This window comes from Triticum dicoccoides, chromosome 6A (genome assembly GCF_002162155.2).
Source record: "Triticum dicoccoides isolate Atlit2015 ecotype Zavitan chromosome 6A, WEW_v2.0, whole genome shotgun sequence".
In the NCBI taxonomy this organism is placed as follows: Eukaryota; Viridiplantae; Streptophyta; class Magnoliopsida; order Poales; family Poaceae; genus Triticum; species Triticum dicoccoides.
The window spans coordinates 190,603,749-190,611,770 of record NC_041390.1 but is presented as its reverse complement, the minus strand read 5'-3'; positions in this window follow the sequence as shown (position 1 = coordinate 190,611,770).

Below are 8,022 nucleotides of genomic sequence, written 5' to 3'. Positions count from 1 at the left end.
TTCGCATTCTCGCTAAACGAGGAGAGGTTGCCTACCAGTTGGAACTACCCCCACATCTTTCTCGACATCATGATGTCTTCCACATCTCTCAACTCAGGCATTGCTTCTCGGATCCCATCCGCGGAGTGGACCACGAAACGCTTGATCTCCAAGATAACCTCACTTATCGAGAGTACCCCGTTCACATTCTGGATCAAGCAGAGCGTGTCACTCGATATCATAACATCAAGTTTCTCAAGGTTCAGTGGTCTCATCATTCCGAGAGACAAGCTACCTGGGAGCAAGAAGATCGTCTTCGACTTGAGTACTCCGCTTTCTTTCCGCCAACTCCTGAATCTCAGGATGAGATTCTTCCGAGTGGGGGTGAGTTGTCACATCCCTAGTTCTGGTATGACCTAGACTAGCTAGTCATTTGTGCATCATGTTTAAATTCCATTTAAATTCGAAATGGGGATTTTTCAAACCCTCAGAACTCATTTCTAGAAATGACCCAGATAAAAATTGCTCCAAAAAGGTCCAAGAAAATGTTCATGTTGCTCTGTGAAAATATTGGTCAGAGGTAAAATTCAAACAAATATTTTCAGGAGCTCATAAATATTTATTTTGGCCATTTGGAATTAATCCAGTATTTATTTGCGTTGGATAAATATTTTTATATATACAAAATATTGTCCAATATTTCTGAATTTTGGTGAGGGGCTTTGGAGTGGTCAAACTAGTCCCTACTAAAATTTACAGTATAAAATAAGTTGATTTAGTATTTTACTAAATCGGAACAAATGCCAGAAAAATAGAAAAAGAAAACAGGAAAAGGAAAGGCTTACCTGGCGCTCACCTGGCAGCCCATCTGGTCGGCCCAGCCCACCAGGGGCAGGGAGGTCTTCTTCCTCCCGCCAGTCGGATGCACGGCGCGTGCTCGACGCGCGCACGGCTGCCGCACGCCACCTCCTGCCTCCCTGCTAGCTCCCGCGACCCCTGGAGACGCCACGGAGACCCCCTCGACTCTCTCTCACTCTCCCTTCCCTCTCTGCTCTCTCCCTTGGCCTCTAGCCCCTCTCCCGAGCAGACCCGAACCCGCTCGTTGCCACCGACGCCGTTCACCGTAGCCACCGTGCCCCTCTGGGCCTATCATCTTGCCCGAGAGCTCCGCCTCGCCGCCTGCTATGTCCTCAACGAGCCAGGCGACCCGGGAAGCTCTGCATCAACGCCATCTCCATCTTCTTCATCGTCGGCCACTGAAGCTCGCCGGGGTGGATTCGCGAGCTCCAGACCCTCCCCGGCCTCGCCGTTGACTCTACTGGATTTGCCGTGAGCCCCTGTTTCTTTCCCCTCTCTTCCCGTGCTCGTCCGTGCCTTCTAGCCACCCTAGCCATCGGAGTCGATTGCTCCTCGCCGCCAGCCATGTCGCCACCGCAGCTACGGCCGTGCAAGCACGCGTCCAAGCTTACCACTGAGCTCACTGCACCCCCACCAGTCCAACGCGCCTAACCGCGGCTCCTGCCATGCCCTGCACCATCGACTCATTCGACGCCCGAACACCGGCCGCCGCACTTGTCATCACCGCCGTCGTTCTGGGCCATCTCCGGCGAAGCTGAGGGCACCACTGGATGCGCGCAAGCTCCAGCAACCCGTAGCCACAAACCGCTCGTCGAACGGTGGCCTGTAGAGCAAACCCGACGCGGGCACCGCCGCGGCCTGTCGTCGCCGGCGGTTAAACGCCGGTGGCTGACGTGGCACCATTAGTTAGGTGCTAATCATGTTTAGTTATTTCCTGTGTCAATGACATGTGGGTCCCCGAGCATAGTTAGGTTAGTCTAATTTTCTGTTAAGATTAGTACTAATACGTGTGGGCCCCACGTGTCAGCTTTGACTTTGGTCAAGTCAACGTGGACCGGTCCCAACTATCATCCACCTAACTAGTCTGAGACACTGACGTATGGGTCCCACAGGTCAGGTTTGACCTGGCCGACCCAGTTAATCTGCCAACGTCACAGCTATGTCATGCTGTAGCAGTAAATCATTTTTTGGATTTTATATAATTAGAAAATTCCAGAAAATGTCTAAAACTTCTAAAAATCATAGAAATTCAACCGTAGCTCAGAATGAAATAAATTATATATGAAAAATTATCACAAAAATGCAAGGAATCCATTTATGCCAGTTACATGCATGAAAAACCAACTTATACATGCTGTATAAGTGAAAACATAATATGGGCATTTTAAATGCTTCATTTTGAATTGCATTTGAATCTTTCATTCAAATGGGCTTCAACCAACTTGGTAGCATCTTGCATTATCCCAAACACTAGCATTGGCACATGTCATATTCATGCATCATTTTGTTGCATTTGTTTGTGTGTTGATCGCCGGCACCGTTTCTTCTCAATAGGTTCCACTCCGGAAGGTGTTCCTGAGTACCTGTCAGAGGAGCCGTACCCCTTCGTCGTTCTATCAGGCAAGCAAACCCCCTTGAGCATCTCGATAAATCCCACTCTCTCGCTCCTGCTCCTTTACTACATTAGGACAACAACGATTCAAACTACTACTTTCTGCTGCGGTAGCTGAACCCATTCCTCTGCATGACCTGTCATTGCCACAGTAATACTTGAAACCCACTAGCATGAGTAGGAGTTGCTTGAGCCTTGATGTGCCTACTCATCCATGCTTGTTTTCCTTATGCCAGCTATTCTTAGAGTTGTGTCAGGTCTGATTCATCGGGAATGAATCGGAGTGGTGAACATGTCCTACCGGTAAAGGCTAAGTGTGTGAACACGTTTTGGTAAAGGTAGCGATGAGAGGCCATGTAGGAGTACATGGTGGGTTGTCTCATTGGAACCGTCCTTAAGCACTGAGTTATGTGTATGTTATCCAAGTCCAGTTACTACCACACATTGGGTTCCGGTTATCCGGCCCCTCTCGGCTTATTAATCCACTTGATCTCTGTCCATGAGTTGCAACTAGTTTTTGGCGTTTGTAGGTAGTGCTACTTGTCTACCAGGTGGTGTCCGATGCGACGGGCTTGGGACAGACTAGGCATCGTGGCACGGTGTACCAAGTGGCACCCGGATGGTGGGCTTGGGAACCCTGCACACATCGTTTGGGGCCGTGAGCGACACCCCGGCCGGATCTCCTTGCGGATGGAACCCGAATAGGCAATAAACCTGGACGAGAGACTTGTGTGGTTAGTCAGGTCGTGGCCGACACCCTCGCCCAGCTTCCGCTTGAAGGTTTCCGAGGTACATGACGTGTACAGGGCTATAAGTGGCGAGAGCGTGTGTGAAGAAGTACACCCCTGCAGGGTCAACATTATCTATTCGAATAGTCGTTTTCCTCGGATATGGAAACTTGGAGGACTTATGTAGTACATAGACAACTTGAAGTGGATACTCTAAAATCCGCAAGATAAGCGTGAGTTCTATGGATGGCCTTCTCGTAGGGAGACGGGAACGGATCCATAGTGGAGTATTGATATGGTGAATATGTGGACTCGTGTGCGTCTTCTCACCTCAAAGAAGTTTCTGATACTCGTAGTATAGGTTAGCAACTGAGTCAAAGCTGTCTTGCTGTTGTTAAAACTCCACCCCCCCCCTTTGTTGATAATGTTGCATGTGTAGATAGTTCTGATGTAAGACTTGCTGAGTACCTTTGTACTCACGTTTGCTTATTTATGTTTTGCAGTTGGTTACACTAGTGACTTCGACGAGTAGCTTGTATCCCAGCTACAATCTTGTACCCTTGGGAGGGTCGCGTTTAGTCAGGCTTCTTAGTATTTTCCTTTTGTAGTTGTCAGACATGTAATGTTTCCGTTGCTTGTATGCTCTGAATGATGGGTCATGAGACCCCTGTTTGTATTGAATGCTATGTGGCTCTTCTGGGCCTTTATCTATATGAGTTTGAGTTATGTTGTGATGCCATGTTGTACAGCTCATACTTGCATGTTATGCGTATGTGTAACGTGTATTGCTATGTGTGGGATCCGACAACCTAGTTGTTTACCTCTGGTAGCCTCTCTTACGGGGAAATGTAGTCTTGTGCTTCCATGAGTCATAGTAGTCCGCTACAGCCTGGTTCACCGGAGTCCTGCTAGCCCAGCACTACTGCTCCGGAACACTTGACTGGCCGGCATGTGATTCACTTCGTTCCTGTGTCTGTTCCTTCGGGGAAATGTCACGCGGTGACATCCGGAGTCCTGCCTAGCCTGCTACAGCCCGGGTTCCCGGAGTCCTGTTAGCCCAGTGCTACAGCCCAGATTCATACGCTGTTGACCGACATGCTCGAGGTTGATTCATGTATGCATGTCCCTATAAGTTTGTGCCACTTTGGGTTCACGACTAGTCATGTCGGCCCGGGTTCTCTGTCATATGGACGCTAGCGACACTATCATATACGTGAGCCAAAAGGCGCAAATGGTCCCAGCCAGGTCAGGTGGCACCCGTGGGAATACCGTGCGTGAGGCCGCAAAGTGATATGAAGTGTTACATGCTAGATCTGTGTGACTTAGGATCGGGGTCCCGACAAGTTCGTACTAGAATAACACCTTAAGACACAAATCAACCAAACCCTAATGTCACCTAGATACTCCAATGTCACCTCAAGTATCCGTGGGTATGATTATACGATATGCATCACACAATCTCCGATTCGTCTATTCAACCAACACAAAGGACCTCAAAGAGTGCCCCAAAGAAGAATCACGACGAAAACGTGTGCCAACCCCTATGCATAGGTTCATGGGCGGAACCCGCAAGTTGATCACCAAAACATACATCAAGTGAATCACGTGGTATCCCGTTGTCACCACAGATACGCACGGCAAGACATACATCAAAGTCGTGCCAAATCAAGAACACGAGAGAGAGAGAGAGAGATCAAACACATAGCTACTGGTACATACCCTCAGCCCCGAGGGATACTCCCTCCTCATCATGGAGAGCACCGGGATGATGAAGATGGCCACCGGAGAAGGATTTCCCCCTCCGGCAGGGTGCCGGAACGGGTCTAGATTGGTTTTTGGTGGCTACGGAGGCTTCTGGCGGCGGAACTCCCGATCTATTGTGCGTTCTAGAAGTTTTAGGATATGACGATATATATGGGTGCAGGAAGTACATCGGAGGAGCCACGGGGGCCCCACAAGGCAGGGGGCGCAGCCCCCACCCTCGTGAGCACCTCCTGTATCTCCTGACGTGGAGTCCAAGTCTATCTGGTGGCTTTCGTTCCAAAAATAACTTCTCCAGTTGATTTCATTCCGTTTCGACTCCATTTGATATTCCTTTTCTTCAAAACACTAAAATAGGCATAAAACAGCAAATCTAGGCTGGGCCTCCGGTTAATAGGTTAGTCCCAAAAATAATATAAAAGTGGATAATAAAGCCCAATATTTCCCAAAACAGTAGATAATATAGCATGGAGCAATCAAATATTATAGATACGTTGGAGACGTATCAAGCATCCCCAAGCTTAATTCCTGCTCGTCCTCGAGTAGGTAAATGATAAAAAGATAATTTTTGATGTGGAATTCTAGTTGGCATAATTTTAATGTAATTCTTCTTACTTGTGATATGAATATTCAGATCCGAAAGATTCAAGACAAAAGTTCATATTGACATAAAAATAATAATACTTCAAGCATACTAATAAAGCAATTATGTCTTCTCAAAATATCATGGCCAAAGAAAGCTATACCTACAAAATCATATAGTCTGGCTATGCTCTATCTTCACCACACAAAATATTTAAATCATGCACAACCCCGATGACAAGCCAAGCAATTGTTTCATACTTTTGATGTTCTCAAACTTTTTCAATCTTCACGCAATACATGAGCGTGAGCCATGGACATAGGACTATAGGTGGAATAGAATGATGGTTGTGGCGAAGACAAAAAGAGAGAAGATAGTCTTACATCAACTAGGCGTATCAACGGGCTATGGAGATGCCCATCAATAGATATCAATGTGAGTGAGTAAGGATTGTCATGCAACAGATGCACTAGAGCTATAAATGTATGAAAGCTCAACAAAAGAAACTAGTGGGTGTGCATCCAACTTGCTTGCTCATGAATACCTAGGGCATTTTGAGGAAGCCCATCATTGGAATATACAAGCCAAGTTCTATAATGAAAAGTTCCCACTAGTATATGAAAGTGACAACATATGAGACTCTCTATATGAAGAACATGGTGCTACTTTGAAGCACAATATATAAGACTCGCTATATCATGGTGCTACTTTGAAGCACAAGTGTGGAAAAAAAGATAGTAGCATTGCCCCTTTTATTTTCTTTTTCTTTTTTTGGGCCCTCTCCCTTTTTATGGCCTTTCTCTTTTTTGGTCCTTCTCTTTTTTTATGGCCTTTCTCATTTCTCTTTTTTGGGAACAATGCTCTATTGAATGATGGTCATCACACTTCTATTTATCTACAACTCAAGGATTACAACTCGATACTTAGAACAAGATATGACTCTATATGAATGCCTCCGGCGGTGTAACGGGATGTGCAATGATGCATGAGTGACATGTATGAAAGAATTATGAACGGTGGCTTTGCCACAAATACGATGTCAACTACATGATCATGCAAAGCAATATGACAATAATGAAGTGTGTCATAATAAACGGAACGGTGGAAAGTTGCATGGCTATATATCTCGGAATGGCTATGGAAATGCCATAATAGGTAGGTATGGTGGCTGTTTTGAGGAAGGTATATGTTGGGTTTATGGTACCGGCGAAAGTTGCGCGGTACTAGAGAGGCCAGCAATGGTGGAAGGGTGAGAGTGCGTATAATCCATGGACTCAACATTATTCATAAAGAACTCGCATACTTATTGCAAAAATCTATTAGCTATCGAAAAAAAGTACTACGCGCATGCTCCTAGGGGGATAGATTGGTAGGAAAAGACCATCGTTCGTCCCCGACCGCCACTCATAAGGAGGACAATCAATAAATAAATCATGCTCCGACTTCATCACATAACGGTTCACCATACGTGCATGCTATGGGAATCACAAACTTCAACACAAGTATTTCTCAAATTCACAACTACTCAACTAGCATGACTCTAATATTACCATCCTCATATCTCAAAACAATCATCAAGTATCAAACTTCTCTTAGTATTCAACACACTCATAAGAGAATTTTATTATTCTTGAATACCTAGCATATTAGGATTTTCAGAAAATTACCATGCTATTTAAGACTCTCAAAATGATATAAGTGAAGTATGAGAGTTCTTCTATTTCTATAATACAAATCTACCACCGTGCTCTAAAAGATATAAGTGAAGTACTAGAGCAAACAACAAACTACTCCGAAAGATATAAGTGAAGATCAATGAGTAGTCGAATAATTATGCAACTATGTGAAGACTCTCTAATATTTAATAATTTCATATCTTGGTATTCTATTTAAACAGCAAGCAAAGCAAAATAAAATGACATTCTAAGAATAGCAAACATCATGTGAAGAAGCAAAAACTTAGGATCAACCGAAACTAACCGATAGTTGTTGAAGAAGAAAGGTAGGATGCCAACCGGGGCATCCCCAAGCTTAGATGCTTGAGAATTCTTTAAATATTATCTTGGGGTGCCTTGGTCATCCCCAAGCTTGAGCTTTTGTGTCTCCTTAATTCCTCCCATATCACGGTCTCCCTAAATCTCAGAAGCTTCATCCACACAAAACTCAACAAGGACTCGTGAGATAAGTTAGTATAAACCATGCCAAAACCTTATCATACTCTACTGTAGCAAATCACTAAAATTATTATTCAACATTGCATACTAAATGCCTCTGCATATTTAATAGTCCTATCCTCAAATAGAATCATTAAAGAAGCAAACATATGCAAACAATGCAAGCATAACAGCAATCTGCCTAAACAGGATAGTCTGTAAAGAATGCAGCAACATCCATACTTCCCTAAATCCAACAATTATGAAAGAAAATTCTCACTGTAGTAAATTTATCAGATCTTAATATGCAAAAGGTTTCAACATTTTATCACATTCTGAATTTTCTAG